The following is a 14844-nucleotide window of genomic DNA, read 5'->3' as shown; positions in this document are numbered from 1 at the left end:
GGATTTTGAAAAGTAATCTCGCCTTTTAAATTAAGATTGAATAATTACAGCAGCGAGTAGTGAAAACGATCTATTTTTTATAGAAATTGCTCAAAATGCCGACCATCATTCGCAATGCATGCCCGAGCTCGACGAACTAATGATTCTTGCGCTCTTCTTATCATGTCTGGATTTACTCTCATAGTAGCCGCAACATCATGAATCCTATTTGTCAATTCTTCAATGGAATTAATAGGTGCCGCATAGACTTAATTGCTTCATATGTCCCCATAAAAAATAATCACAAGAATTTAGATCTGGTGACCTAGAAGGCCACCGTACTACTGGACCGTTTGTTCCTATCCATTTTCTTGGAAATGTTTGATTTAACCATTCCCGCACGTCATGTGTATAGTGGGCAGGGGCTCCATCATGTAAATACCACATATTCCTCCGGGTAGCTAAAGGTACATCCTCTAAAATATTTTCCAACGTATTGTTCAAAAGATTAAGATATGCAGCGCCAGTTAACCGTGGAGGTAAAACATATGGACCTATCAAATGATGTTCTACCATACCTGCCCACACGTTGATTTACGCTAAATCGTTGTTGAAAATGACCCATGATTTTCATGAGGGTTTTCATCACATCAAACGTTGTATTATGACAATTACGAGTAAATACCCCGTCTCTCGTAAATGTTGTTTCATCCGTCGACAGCAAGTTTCCAATAAACTGTTGATCTTCATCATTTTTTTGTAATAACCCCTCACAGAACCTAATCCGACGAGGTAAATCTGCTTCTTTGAAAGCTTGTACTCGTTGCAAATGATACGGATGGAGTCCTTGCTCTCTTAATGTACGCCAAACGGCAAATGGGGAAACACCAACTCTGTAGGACAGCCTTCTGACACTGATACTTGGGTTTTCTTCTACCATATTTAAGATCTCAGGTTCAGCAGCTAATGTCCCTCCAGTTCTCTGTCGGCCACGATTTGTCATTTGGGGACGATATTCACCGTTGTCTCTAAGATGCTGAACGGTAGCGGTAAATGTGTGATGATCGGGCACAATTCGTCCACGAAAATGTGTCCCTATAAAGACGTCATGCTTCACGAGCGTTTCCAAGGGCCCTTCCATACAGTAGGACCCATAGAAATAATATTATATGTCCGGTAAGCGGTCCAGAAACGCAAGTCTGGAGCGGCTTACCGGAAATCTCGATTCCGGGCCCAGAAAACTATCGCAGCAGCGTTCTGGATCTATCGAAAGGCACACATAGGTTTAAACAGAGGGAACGGAAGAGCATCTAGTTAGTTGAGTCAAGAGCGTCCAGTGAAATTCACCGGAATAATGTTTGTACATAATCGCTGCAATAGTTAGTCGTGTAATTCGAGTTATTAGGAAATATATTCTTGAGTTTTACGATACCGATTTTACTCGCCCGCGCAACATGATACTGGCGTCAGAAGTGAGATTTGAAATTAATAACTGGTTTTACGACGACTTCCGGTCAGATTGGACAAGAATTCTGAGGAATTTGTGCCTGTCGAGACGAGAGCTCAAACTGCGAAAATGGAGGAAAAGATCATGGCCATGCTTGCAGAAATGGGCGCAAGAATGAAAAAAGTGGGCGCAAACATGGAAGAAATGAACCAAAAAATTGATGCAAGAAGCGAACAAATGAACGCGAAAATGGAAAAAATGGACGAGAAAATGGAAGCAAGGGAAAAGAAATGTATAGAAGATCACGTGGAGAGTAAAATGAAGAAATTTGAACACATAATGAAAAATGCAGCAACCACTGGTTCATATATAGAGAAAGATGATATTTGAGATTAATGACTCGTTTTCGACGGCTTCCTGTCGGATTGGACAAGAATTTGGAGGAATTTATGTCTGTCGAGACGAGAGCTCAAGCTGCGAAAAAAAGCTAGTGTGTAATAAACGGTTTAATATAAGAAACAAGAATAATAATAATAATAATATAACAAGTTTCACAAATCAAAAAAGCTCCGTAATATTATTTTATGTCTTATGGCTAGAATACGAAGATTATTCAGGATTATTATTTATTAGTGTTTCTACTGTTTACTACGAGTGTTCCAATTCCACGTGCAGCTGCACTAAGTGCATCTCCCCCAAATTGACTGGTTGCTGACAGTAGAATACCCAACTTGTGGTTGTTTGTTATTACGCCATAAGCTTGCCCAGCTGCTCCTAAAATATGTGAACTCCATTTACCAATCTTTGCAGGAACGTCTTTCACATGCCTCATTTCAATTTCAGTTTTGTTATTTTTATATATCTGAGAACATTGCTACAATTGCAATTTATTAAATTACTATATCATTTCCATTAACGAAAAAAGTTACTTACTTCCGTCAGATGTTTCTCAAATTTATTTCGTGATTCGTCCTCGCTGTTCAACTCCTTTTTTTTTAAATGTCACTAAAATTTCCCCCATCCTTTCTTCGGCTTCTGCTAAAGTTCTGCATTCTTTAACAAACGTGGAATATTTAACGATTAGATCATTGACGTAGTCGCAAGGTATGCGAAAATTACTATACACCTTATCAAGTGCCTAAAATAATGTTGTTGCAATGGCTTTATACACAAGTTAGTGTCAAAGTTATTTGTTGTGGAAGATTATAGATTTCGTATGGTTTTATGTTTAACATAAATTCATTTTTTTTTCAAGTGTTCCATATTAAAATATATAATTATTACAATAAAAACAACTTACACTTTTTAGGCGCTTCCTAAAATGATCTGATAATTTCTTCTGGCAGTGGAAGTTCTTTTCATCAAATATTTCCAAAATTCTCAGGCTCCCTGTCAAAGCTTCTTCCGAGGTTGTGCATTTTTTAACGTTCTCGAAGTATTCCTTCCTCAATTGCTCCATACGATTGAAAAGTAGGCAAAAATCGTCATAAACCTTATTAAGAAGCTAAAAATAATTTTGTTACAGTCTTTTTATGCATGGGTGTCAAAATTATTTGTTATGAAAGATTATACATTCCGTATAATTTTATGTTTAACATAATAGATATTTATTTTATTAGAAGTTTAAGTAATACTTTATGTGGCAAGTATGGACGATTAAACGCCGAGCGATAGCGAGGCGAATTAAGTCCATACGAGTCACATGAAGTCACTTAAACTCCGAATGAAATACAATATTTTATTTTCAAACGATTAATCTTCTTTTGAAATGATTATTTCCTATCTTCTTGCTTCATTAACGAATTGCCTTGATTTCACTTACCATGGTTACTATGGTTGACAACCACTATGATTTTCACATATTTATACTCCGGCGGAGTATAAATGTTTTATTTATACGCCGGCGGAGTATAAGTTCTATTTATACGCCGCTCAGAAACGCTGTCATAGAAATGGCACTTAAACCCCGGTAAGAACGTCATATAAGTGTCAGTTATATGACGTTTGAAAATAAAATCCCTTTATTTTCAAACGTCATATAACTGACACTTATATGACGCTTTTACCGGGGTTTAAGTGTCATTTCTATGACACCGTGTTTGAGCGGCGTATAACTACTACTTATACTCCGCCGGCGTATAAATAATAGTATATCTTATACTATTAAACGAGCAAAGTTTGTATATGTATATATCTATATATATAATGGGTTTCTCGAAAACGGCTCTAACGATTTCGATGAAATTTGCAGGTTGGGGGTTTTTTGGGTCAAGAAATCGATTCATCATAGTTTTAACTTCTGAAAATTACAGCTTCATACATTTTCAGCAATTTTCAGGCAGTGAATTATTTTTGTTGCTAGGCAACATCAGATGACACTACACGAACACGAGACTGTTTTATAAGAGAAGTTTGGGTGACAGTCTGACAGTACGTTTGACGTACCCTTTTATCTTCAATTCTACGTACCGAAACATACTCCACTGTATAGAGGACGTTAAAATTCACCTTCTGAGGTGAGAAAATTTGCGGAAAACTAAACAGTGAGCGGATAAAAGGCACACGAAAGAGCGTTGAATTGAGGTTATTGTCAAGCATTCATTTCAGAGGTTCCACGGTCGGAGTCAAAATGTGATCGTTTTCCGGGATGGGACCGTGTTATTTGAGTTTTTGGGCTCAACGTTTCGCACACTTTCGTAAATGGCATCTTCGAGAGCAGGGCTGAGATTGAGAAATTAGGAATAACGCAAAAGAGCACGGTAACTCAGTATGTTAACCACACCAGAGGCGAAACTCTTCTGGCAGTAAGAATGTGGTTGTGACCTTTTTCTAGAGTCGATAGAGAGAACTAGGAAAAAGAAAAAAACGACATAGAGAGAACTTAGGTAACAAATGAGATTTTAATAATTGTCAAACAATAATTCCAGTTTTCTATTCTTTAATCTCTACATGTCACTCATCAGTATTTAAAGCAAAGACTGCTTATGGAATTTCTTTTTTAATGTGTATTTTTAAGTAGCGCGTGTACTTCAAAATGCATACTATACGCATATTTATCTGTCCTAATCTGATCGAATACTACCAAACGAGCCGAGTGAAGCTCGGTTAACCAGATATTAAGTATTAAGAACGGTAAGGGGTGTTTACTGGCCGAAGACAAAAGTCGCTTCGCTCCGTCTCCAATTTGTCTGAGACCAGTAAACCCCCTTAACGTTCGTGATGCTTATACCATTTTTTGTACGACCATCAAAAGATTTGCGTCTTTTTATCAAATTCATAAATTGAAAGAATTTATATCAAACATCAACACGGTCTTTTTTTTTATTTAAAATTTGTTACTATGGTTTCGATTAATATAAACAACAATTTTAAAAATCAGTTTCCATTTTGACCGCTGTCGATTTAGATTTGATCTGGCTTGATTTCGAGTTAATTTTCTTTCCGCGACTATTAGTGAGTGATATATTTGCTTAAAATATCAATCATGAGTGATTCTGAAAGCGAAAATATCGAAGTCGAACAAGCATGGAATTTAAAATTTAAAAAATCTTGAATGCGTGATTACTTACCGTTCAGCTGAACAGTAAGTAATTTGCTTACCGTTCGCCTCTTGGTTGTTAGTCGTAGCATTGATTAAATACATATGCACAGATTGGAAATATAGTAAATGGGGTAGTACCTACATATGTATGTATGCGTAATATGTCGTTAGACATTAAGTATTTTGCAAATAAAATTTATTTCATTGAAAACAGAAGCATTAAAAAACATATCTGTACAAGTTTGGTATCGATATGGCCAGTTGTTTAGAATGTGCAAATATGTTTTTGTTCGTATTTACAATCATTACGAAACAGGTTATCAAATAATCTATTTTCACAAGGCTGGACTTTCAAGCGGCAGAAGAGTTAAAAACCATAAATTTTCATTGAAGAAACAAACTCTTCCAAGAAAATTTACCAAATACCTATTTTAGTTTACGCACTATTGGACGAGCACTCCTTAAAACGGTCAGTATACCTAATCGCATTATTGCATTTAAGGCCTAAGGTTCTGGTAAATAAATGGGATTATTATAATGAACAAATAATTGTATTTACATCATAAAATTTATTTATTTTACTTCATACTATGTCAAGTTTGACGTTTTACTGGATTCGAACGAGTCCGGTAAAATCAAAAAAACGGACAAGTCCGATAAAATTGAGCCAAAAAGGACAAGTGTTCCATTTCCGGAAGCGGCCACTGACCCTTTTGGGTCTCTTTTGCTTTGCCTGTTATTGTAAATACAAATGTAAATTTAGTACTTCTGTAACCGTCCTGTATTAAACATCGAAACCGAACGCTGTCTATTATTTCGCACGCAACAAAACAAAGGTCCTTCGAGCAATATCAAAGTACAATTCGTTATTACATTGTCGTATCAACCAGATTACAAAAAACACTGGTAGGACGAGCCGAGTTGCACAAACATTGGTCCTTCGAGACGGATTGCACAAAACATTGGTCCATCGAGTCGGATTATCCAAAACAATAAGTCCTGTAACGTGTTATACTATGTGTTTAATCATATGATGCTGACTTGCACGAATAAACAAATTAAAACATTTGCCAAACAGCGGTTGCTAACGATGTCACAAAAAGTGACTCGATTTGAACTTTTTCTCAAAATAGTAATAATTTTATCGAATAAAAAAATATGTTGACAGTATGAAATAAAATCCATAACGACAAACGTCCGGTAACTCTTTTCGCAGTACTCGTTTCGAAATTAAAGACTCGGCTACCTACTCGTCCTGAAACATCCCACTCGTACTGTAAAATTTGAGCCATTTAGAATAACTTTAATAACTATTTATGTTTTCATCAACACTAACAAGTATTTAAAATATCAAGTAATAATTTGTTTGTATTGTTTATTCATTATAATAATTCCATTTATTTACCAGAAACTTTTAAACGAAATAAAATCTAATCGAATAGAAATAACGGCAAAGTTGTGTTAGACTCATCTGGCAACGTTGTAAATTATCTAAATGCTGACTATGAGATTTTTACACATTTTTTTCGTCGCCCTCTATCGAGTGGTAGATTTATTAAATGTATTGTTGGTGTGATTTGTGTTACCTATGCGCGTGATTGGTGTCCAAGCTTTTCGCCGGCGTTTGACGGCCGACTGTTGGTGCGCCATCTCTTGTTCGCCGGCCGTTGGCCTGTTCGCTCCAAACAATAGCATGGGTCTATCTATATGTATTTAATCAATGGTCGTAGCAACCCGTAAACTGAACTTACTGCTATGGAAACCTGTACGGTAAATGATCGAAAAAGCAATGGTCGTACAAAAAACATTTATACTCCGCCGGAGTATAAATATGTGAAAATCATAGTGGTTGTCAACCATAGTAACCATGGTAAGTGAAATCAAGGCAATTCCTTAATGAAGTAAGAAGATGGGAAATAATCATTTCAAAAGAAGATTAATCGTTTGAAAATAAAATATTGTATTTCATTCGGAGTTTAAGGGGTCTATTTTGTAATTTATCGCTCCGGAACGATCTCGTTCCCAAACGATAATCGTTAGAAGCAATCGTAAAATCAGTTTAGCGAGATTGTACAAATTTCCAATTTTATAAACACTATCGTAATCGTAAAGCTTTGAAATCGTTAGCGGAACGATGAATCTAATGTTTTTAGAATCGGTAGTATTTAAATTTGTGTAGCGTCTAGATTACGTTGTTCTCTGTTGTGACATATGACATTTGTTTTGCTACTGATTGAAGTTTGGACAAATTTTTGAACTTATAGCATGTAAGTAAACAATAATTATAAAAGAAAAACATCAAAATAATCACACTAACACGAAATTAAGTTTACAATACGTTCACGGGAGCAATGGAAAAACGTAAAAGGGCCCAGCGTATTACCCAAGAGTAACATGAGTTGTATGTGGAGGAGTTAGAAGGTAATGTAGATTTTAGGGCCCAAAAGTTCGTAGCGGACAAGCCAGATCTTTTAGAAAAGATATGGGAAGGGTTGGTAGCAAAACTAAATTCTGTGGGAGGACCACAAAAGTGTTCAGCAGTTCAGAGAGGTATGTGTAATTAATGAATCTCCCGAACACTCTTTTTAAAAATGTGTACTTTACTATAATTTATCGTACAACTATTAGCAATTATTCTGCTTACATCAACACTTTGGTTATGACAAAGTGAACATCTTGTTTAGTCATGACCAATCAATTATGAGAACTGAGATGTTTAATCTTTATAAATACTGTTACACAATAAACCATAACCTCTGTGTTTTTTAGTACACCAAGAATATAACATAGGGCACTCTAATTACAATGTACTGCCTGGTAAGTAAACGTCACTGTGTGTTCCAGAGATTTGTAGATTGGAAATTCAATGTTTGAAAGAAGGCCAGAAATTTAAGACTATGTGAAAGAGGAACTGTTTAATAATTTCATTATGTTGTAAAAAAAATAATAAATACATTATTGAAAATGCTGTATTATTAAATTATTTCTTGTGATATGCCATTCATGTAGTAAATTGTGTTCTTCATATTCAAGTTCTTCATTATTATCGTTCTCCTTGTCATAGACAATATTGATCTCGTCATTTTCGATATTTCTTATGCGTAAGATTGTGTGAAACAGCACATGAGTATGTAATTTTTCCTGCAACTTCTGGTGAATAATACAGAACTCTGAGGCAGTATTTCTGGAAATGTGTCTCTCGCCGCTTCCCATTACAGTTGGTAGGTCTTCCTAAAGGTTTCTTCTCGAACGATCAAGGGGTGGTTTACATTTCTTAAGACCCGAGACAAATTTCTGATTCTGTCTCTGCAGTAAAAAAAATATATAATAAGTTATCAACCTAATCCAAACATACATTAATTACTTACATTTACCTTCTCTACCCATATTTGCACCAAAACGTTCCTCTTCATTGTATAAATACTTTTCTAACGTGTTCTGACACTTCTAACGGTGAGCTGAAACCTATCGTTCCGGAACGATGACATTCTAACGATACGATCGCTATGTAACGAGACGATAGATGTTACAAAATCGCTATCAGTCCCAAAATCGTTATGGGAACGATTATCGTAAGTTAACGATGCTCTAGCGAGATCGTTAAGAGTTACAAAATAGACCCCTAAGTGACTTTATGTGACTCGTATGGACTTAATTCGCCTCGCTATTGCTCGGCGTTTAATCTTCCATACTCCGTCACATTAAGTATCACTTAAACTCCTAATAAAATAAATATCTATTATTCTATTTTAGAAACAGAATCTTATTTATAAGCACTCAAATGCGGGCCTAAATGGCACAGATCAGTCAAAAATTGCTAAGCAACAACTGATTATTGATTTACATTAGGTAATTAATTATTATTCAAACTAGCTTGGATATGCAACATTTTTATTAAAGTTGAGAAAATAATATTTCATCAAATTATTCCCTTGCACCCATTATAAATATTTACACTAAAAAAACTTACTGCTTTTAGGCGTTTCTTAAAATGATGTCGTATTTCTTTCTCACAGTTCAAATTCTCTTTTTCAATCATCACCAACATGATCTCCATCTCTGCTTCGGCTTTCTTCAAAGTTTGGCATCCTTCAACACGTTTTGAATATTCCTCTTTTAATTGATTTGCACGGTTGAAAAGTATATCAAAATCGTTATACAACTTATCAAGTTGCTAAAAATATATCGTTATAGTCATTTTATACACAATTGTGAAAATTATTTTTTGTGAAAGGTTATGCTTTTATGTTTGAACTAAATTCTTTTTTTTTCAAGTTTTTCAAGATTAACTTGTATAATTATTATTTATACTGACAAAAACTTACTGCACTTAACCGTCGCTCGAAATCATCTAGTAATTCCTTCCCACAATCTATGTTCTCGCCTTTCTCGCCTAATTCATCAGGTCGAAAAATGTACAAAACTTCTTATATATTTCATCGAACAGCTAAAAAGGTATTATGTTACAGCCGCTTTGTATACAGATATTAAAATTATTTGTCAAGGAATATTATATATTCCGTCTACTTCTTATTTAACATAAGTTTCCTTTCTTCAAACGTTAAACATTAAATTATGTTATTATTTAAAAAACTTACTTTGGGTAACCACTGCTCAAAACGATCTCGCAATTGGTCGTTGCAATCCATGTCAAATCGAAATTTCTTCAGAATTGTCTCCTTTGCGTTCGAGGCCTGCTTTAAAGTTATATAGTCCCTAACGTGTTCTATGTGTGAAAATCTGTATACACCTTATTAAGTAGCTAAAAAGGAGTTTTGTCATCGGCGGTTTATGTACAGTTGTCAAAATTGTCTATTTTGAGATTTATATACATAAATGTCCATTTTTTTCAAGTGTCACGCAGATCAAATAAATATTATAACTTACTCGTGTTAACCGTTCCTTAGACAGCTTTTGTGCCTCCTTTAGGCAGTTAAAATTTTTGGTTGTTTCCAGGAATTTCTTCAAAATTCGGTTCTTTATCTCCTCAGCCTTCTCTAAAGTTATATATTCTTGTAGCTGCTCGGTATTGTCGTTTACTAGTTGATCTTCATGGTCTAAAATTCTGTGAAACTCATTGTATAGTGCATTAATCAGCTAAAAAGAAATTTTGATGTCATTTTAAACAAATCTCGAGACTATTTGTTGGGTTTACCTCTACAAGTTGTTGTTTAAAACTTCCTCTCATTTTTTTTGTGCCCAACTTCATCTCCCTTGCTTTTTCAAATTCTTTCAAAATTTCACTTTTCTCATTGCTGGCTTGTGTTCGATCCCTGCAACTCCCTAAACGCTTCTTGTATTCTTCTACTTTTCCATTCACGAGATGTTGAAGCGAAATATTAGCAGTTGCCTAAAAATACAAAGTGACTATTGAAAAAGCACGCGCACCATGTCAATTGATTCAATGCATGACTTATCCTTCTCGTTAATAGTTTAATACATCTCCCGTAACCATTAAAAAATCCAAGTAACTCTCCGAGCGTAACGAATTTATTACCAATCTTTTTCGGTACCAAATTCTCGGGCGTTAAAATATTTTCAACAAAGATTTTCACATGATCGCGAAATTTTGTTTTAATAGCTGAAAGCTCGATTCAGAAAATAATTTCTGCGACGTACAAAAACTATAATTACCATTAAAATCGCCTTTAAATTCCCTTGCTTCAACTTTACTTCCAGGCTTTGGCATCAGAAAGCACTGAATTTTCTGAAAATTGTCTCCAATAGTTTTTTGTATTTCACTTAGATTGGATTGTTGATGTGCTTTGAAAGTAAAAGATAACAATTTCTTGCTGCCGTCAAAACCGTAATCATATTCTTCAAAATTTACCCAATCTCAAACCAAAATGTGCAAATCTTGGAAAGGTTTCTTTTTGCTGTCGCTAAACATCGCTCCAAATACCGCAAATAACTAAAAATAAATAAATAAATTCGCGTAAGTAAAAATAAAAACTTTACTTGTAGAACTCCAAGCTGCTCTAAATCAAGTTTATTCTGGATGTTGTAAATGTGAACTGAGCTAATTAATGCACTAAGGGCAAAAATCTTAGTGCACTCAGCGTAAGAGGTTTGGTGATCAGACGTTCCTTGAGTATCCATCAAAATTATAGCAATCTAAAACATAGAACCACATGTTCTTTTTTGTTAACCATAATCAAGGATTCTACTTTTTTGCCTTCTTTTGTTTTCGTTAAAAATATTTCGGGATATATAAGTATACCATCTGTAACTCTCTGCGGACTTTTTTCCCATAAAAATCCATGAGTCAGGGTATCGCCAACATCCATCCATTCTTGTTCACTTTGACACTGAGAAATATACAAATTCAAGAAAAGCAACACATGTAAAATATCTACTGTTTATTTTTTTAATAAACATAACAATACTAAGACGTTTTTGAGGTAAACATCACGTGGTACCGAAATTAATTGAATGCCAACTGTGGAAACTGTAGTGATTATTATTTGTGGAAAGACGTGTACTTTTAACAACGATTTATTGATATTATGCACATGTCATTATATATACTTGAGAATAAAATTATTTATGTATTTTTGCGACGCGTGCCCGTTGACGGGTTGTTGGTGACTCTCCGTCCGCCGGCCGTTCGTCCAGGAGGGCGGTGATGAATAATTTTGGGGGTGGTACCGAACACCCGACGAGAGCCGAGCAGCCGAGAACTCCGGGTGGTACCACACACCAACTCTGATTCAAAAGGTTTTTGATCGTATACTATCCTCAAAGATATTTGGCGTTTATGACTTCACACCAATTTGACTCCCATTATAATTCAATAGGCCGTCACAACCGGATGTCTTAAACCCGCTCACCGATACCTACCTGAAAAGACCTTTTCTGGTAAAAGCACAGGGCAGGACTGAGTTTTGCATTTACCGACAACTGCGCCTTTCGAGTTTTTTATTTTAAGTAAAAACAAAGTAACTTTGTACTCAATCATTTTTTATTACAGCACAACTATTTACTTATTAACTACTACTGCTTATTTATTGATCGAAATAGTCACTGTCATCATCACTCGACTCTTCTAAATTAATAATTAACGGTGTTATCAACCGTGCCCTGTACTGGTCTTCTTCTTTTGTGGAATGTCGTACACAATTGGCCCACATTTCGGCAGTTATTTTGGAAGCTTCTTCCCTAATTATGTCAATTGTTGCACTACTAAATTTTGGTGCCGTATTATTCCTTCTTATATTATTTTTCATTTGCGACCAGATTAGTTCGATGGGGTTAAATATACAATGGTACGGCGGAAGTGTGATGTAGAGAGCGGATTTCGGTCGGGCTAGACAAGGCCAAACTCGGTACGGCTCGTACGGGAGGGGAATTCATTGCAGTTACGGGCTGCACTTCGTTTATTTGAGATTAGAATACCGCTGCTTCGTTGCACTCTGTTGTTAATTCCAGTTCTCATTTACTTAGCCGTTTGATTAATAAATCGTTAATTGTACTTATGGAATAAGTGATATTCAAATTCAGTGATTATCTATCACCCGCTACTGAGTCCCGGCGATCCAGCGCGTCCCCATCTATAATCGTGACGTAGCCCGACAGAAATCCGCTGTCTACTAATCACCCTAAATCCACGATCTCGCGCCATAGCATCTATTTTATATTGTTTCTCAAATTTTCGAGTGTGTAACACTTCTAATAATTGTGTCTTTGTGTAATTTTCTTCAAAGTATAAATCATGTTCCGTAAGGAAATTTTGAAATTTGAAAATTTTAACAAACAAAATTACTCTGAGTCCGGTCCTTCGCGTCTCGACCGTCCCTGGCACGTCGAAAAGGTCTTTTCAGGTAGGTATCGGTGAGCGGGTTTAAGACATCCGGTTGTGACGGCCTATTGAATTATAATGGGAGTCAAATTGGTGTGAAGTCATAAACGCCAAATATCTTTGAGGATAGTATACCACTTTAATCCCATCATAGAAAATTAGTCGAACGACTTTATACAAAACTTCCCTCGCTCCTAAAGTACAGTGTGACAAACATAACTTGCTCGAAAAATAATTTATGTAATTCATTATTTTTTTAAATCATCCTGTTTAAGCAATTTAAGAAAACAAGTATCTTATGTCATAAAATGTAGATAGTACTTAGCATGCAAAATTTTGAAATCATTCGTAACTATAATTAGACAAATTTCGATTACCATTTTATCATCTACACGATATTCCTAAAATACATATAAAATCTGACAACAATCGGTTGTGGTGGGTAGTTTCGGAAATTATCTATCTAAGACAGATGGAACCTATTACAATATTACTTTAACGTAAACCCGAGAAACAAAAATTAGAAAATATTTTTAAAAGCGTACAACACTTCACCTTTTTCCTAAGACAATGCAAAAAGAAATTGAGAAGAAAAGATTTGCCGGTTCTATAGCTTCCATTGACGGAAATTACGCAAACTTTGTAATCCTTGAACTTATCGTTTTTTAGTCACTCTTAGTGATCTTCGTAAAGTATCATTTTTCCCGTCTTTGTATCGATTTTGAATATTCGGATGGCATCTTGTCCGTTACTCTGAAAACAATCCAAAAAATCGTGGTGTGTTGATTTTGTAAAGGTCTGATAAAGCTGTTTTAATTTAAGTCGGTCCCGGATTGGATGACTGTAATCAAAGATAATTTATTTGTGTAATCTTTAGACTTCTATTATTTTAAATGATACGGATACCTTTTAATACTTCCATTTTTTGGACGGATGGACACACTTTTAAATGAACGCTTTATAATAATAGCTGAACGTGAAGCCATTCTGAAGCACTTTATTTACATTTCAGCTTTTAGTTATCTTTAAATTAAAGCATCATCATATGATTCCACTGTTCAAGGAAGCAACTTTTCTGTAACGGTTCCATGTGAAAATAAGCATCAACTCTACGTTTTAATGCCTGAGCAATATCTAAGGGCAGTTATGTTCGTTAAATACAAATTTTTTTATGATACTACTTTGATGTTGAAGAAACCTGTTTTATTGAAACGAAAATGTGTTGTTTGTTATGGAATAATTTTAAAAATAATTATTTTGAAAATTAAAACTCACTATTCTTAATTCCTACATCTGAAAGTATAGACAGTCGCAATTTGTTAATGGAAGAAAATTTTTCCCATCACAGAATGGTTTCTTTTGTTTCATGATTTTTTTTTGCAAAATTTTATAAAATTTATCTTCGGATATCAAATATAGCTACTGTTATAGAACTAATTTAATTTCTAATCTGTTCAAAATTTCTTCAACTCCTTTCTTCTATATCTTTTGATATTTTGGAATTACATTTTTGTCTAATCCCTGAGAAAAATTTCTCCTCTTTTTATTAAAACGTTTCTTGGGAATTTTTTCTACGACTCCCTGTGCGATTGGTTTCTAAGAGAATTCAAAAGTCAGTTTGTCGTCTAGATCTGTTCATTTTTGTATCTTTGTTGTTGATGATGATTAAGCGAGTTTTAACTGAAGTTTTACGATTTTCAAGTTAATGATAAAAAACCATCCAGAATTTCCAAATCAGATAAAAATCATAATTAAACAATTCCTAATTTTAAAAAAGGTCAGATTATTTATTGATACATGGTTAAACAACAATAGGGAAGATAAAAATCACTATTAAAATTCTGTTCGCAAAATTAAACAAATGGGGGGACTACTTTATTTAATTTTTGGTAATTTTAGAACTAATGGTAGTTATGTTTGTTCCCCACAGTATTTAAAAACTGTGATAATCAAGTCTTCTTATGTTCTTTCATCACGGACGTATCAAGAGGTACTTACTTCAAGGCAAAATAAATATTTTATATATTATGTTACATAACTTTAATCAACGCTGATGTCATAAGTAAAAATCGAGATCTA

Source organism: Zophobas morio, unplaced genomic scaffold, assembly GCF_036711695.1.
Source record: "Zophobas morio isolate AGI-343-1 ecotype UQ-CSIRO unplaced genomic scaffold, CSIRO_AGI_Zmor_V1 ptg000017l, whole genome shotgun sequence".
In the NCBI taxonomy this organism is placed as follows: domain Eukaryota; kingdom Metazoa; phylum Arthropoda; class Insecta; order Coleoptera; family Tenebrionidae; genus Zophobas; species Zophobas morio.
This window is presented reverse-complemented; position numbering follows the sequence as displayed.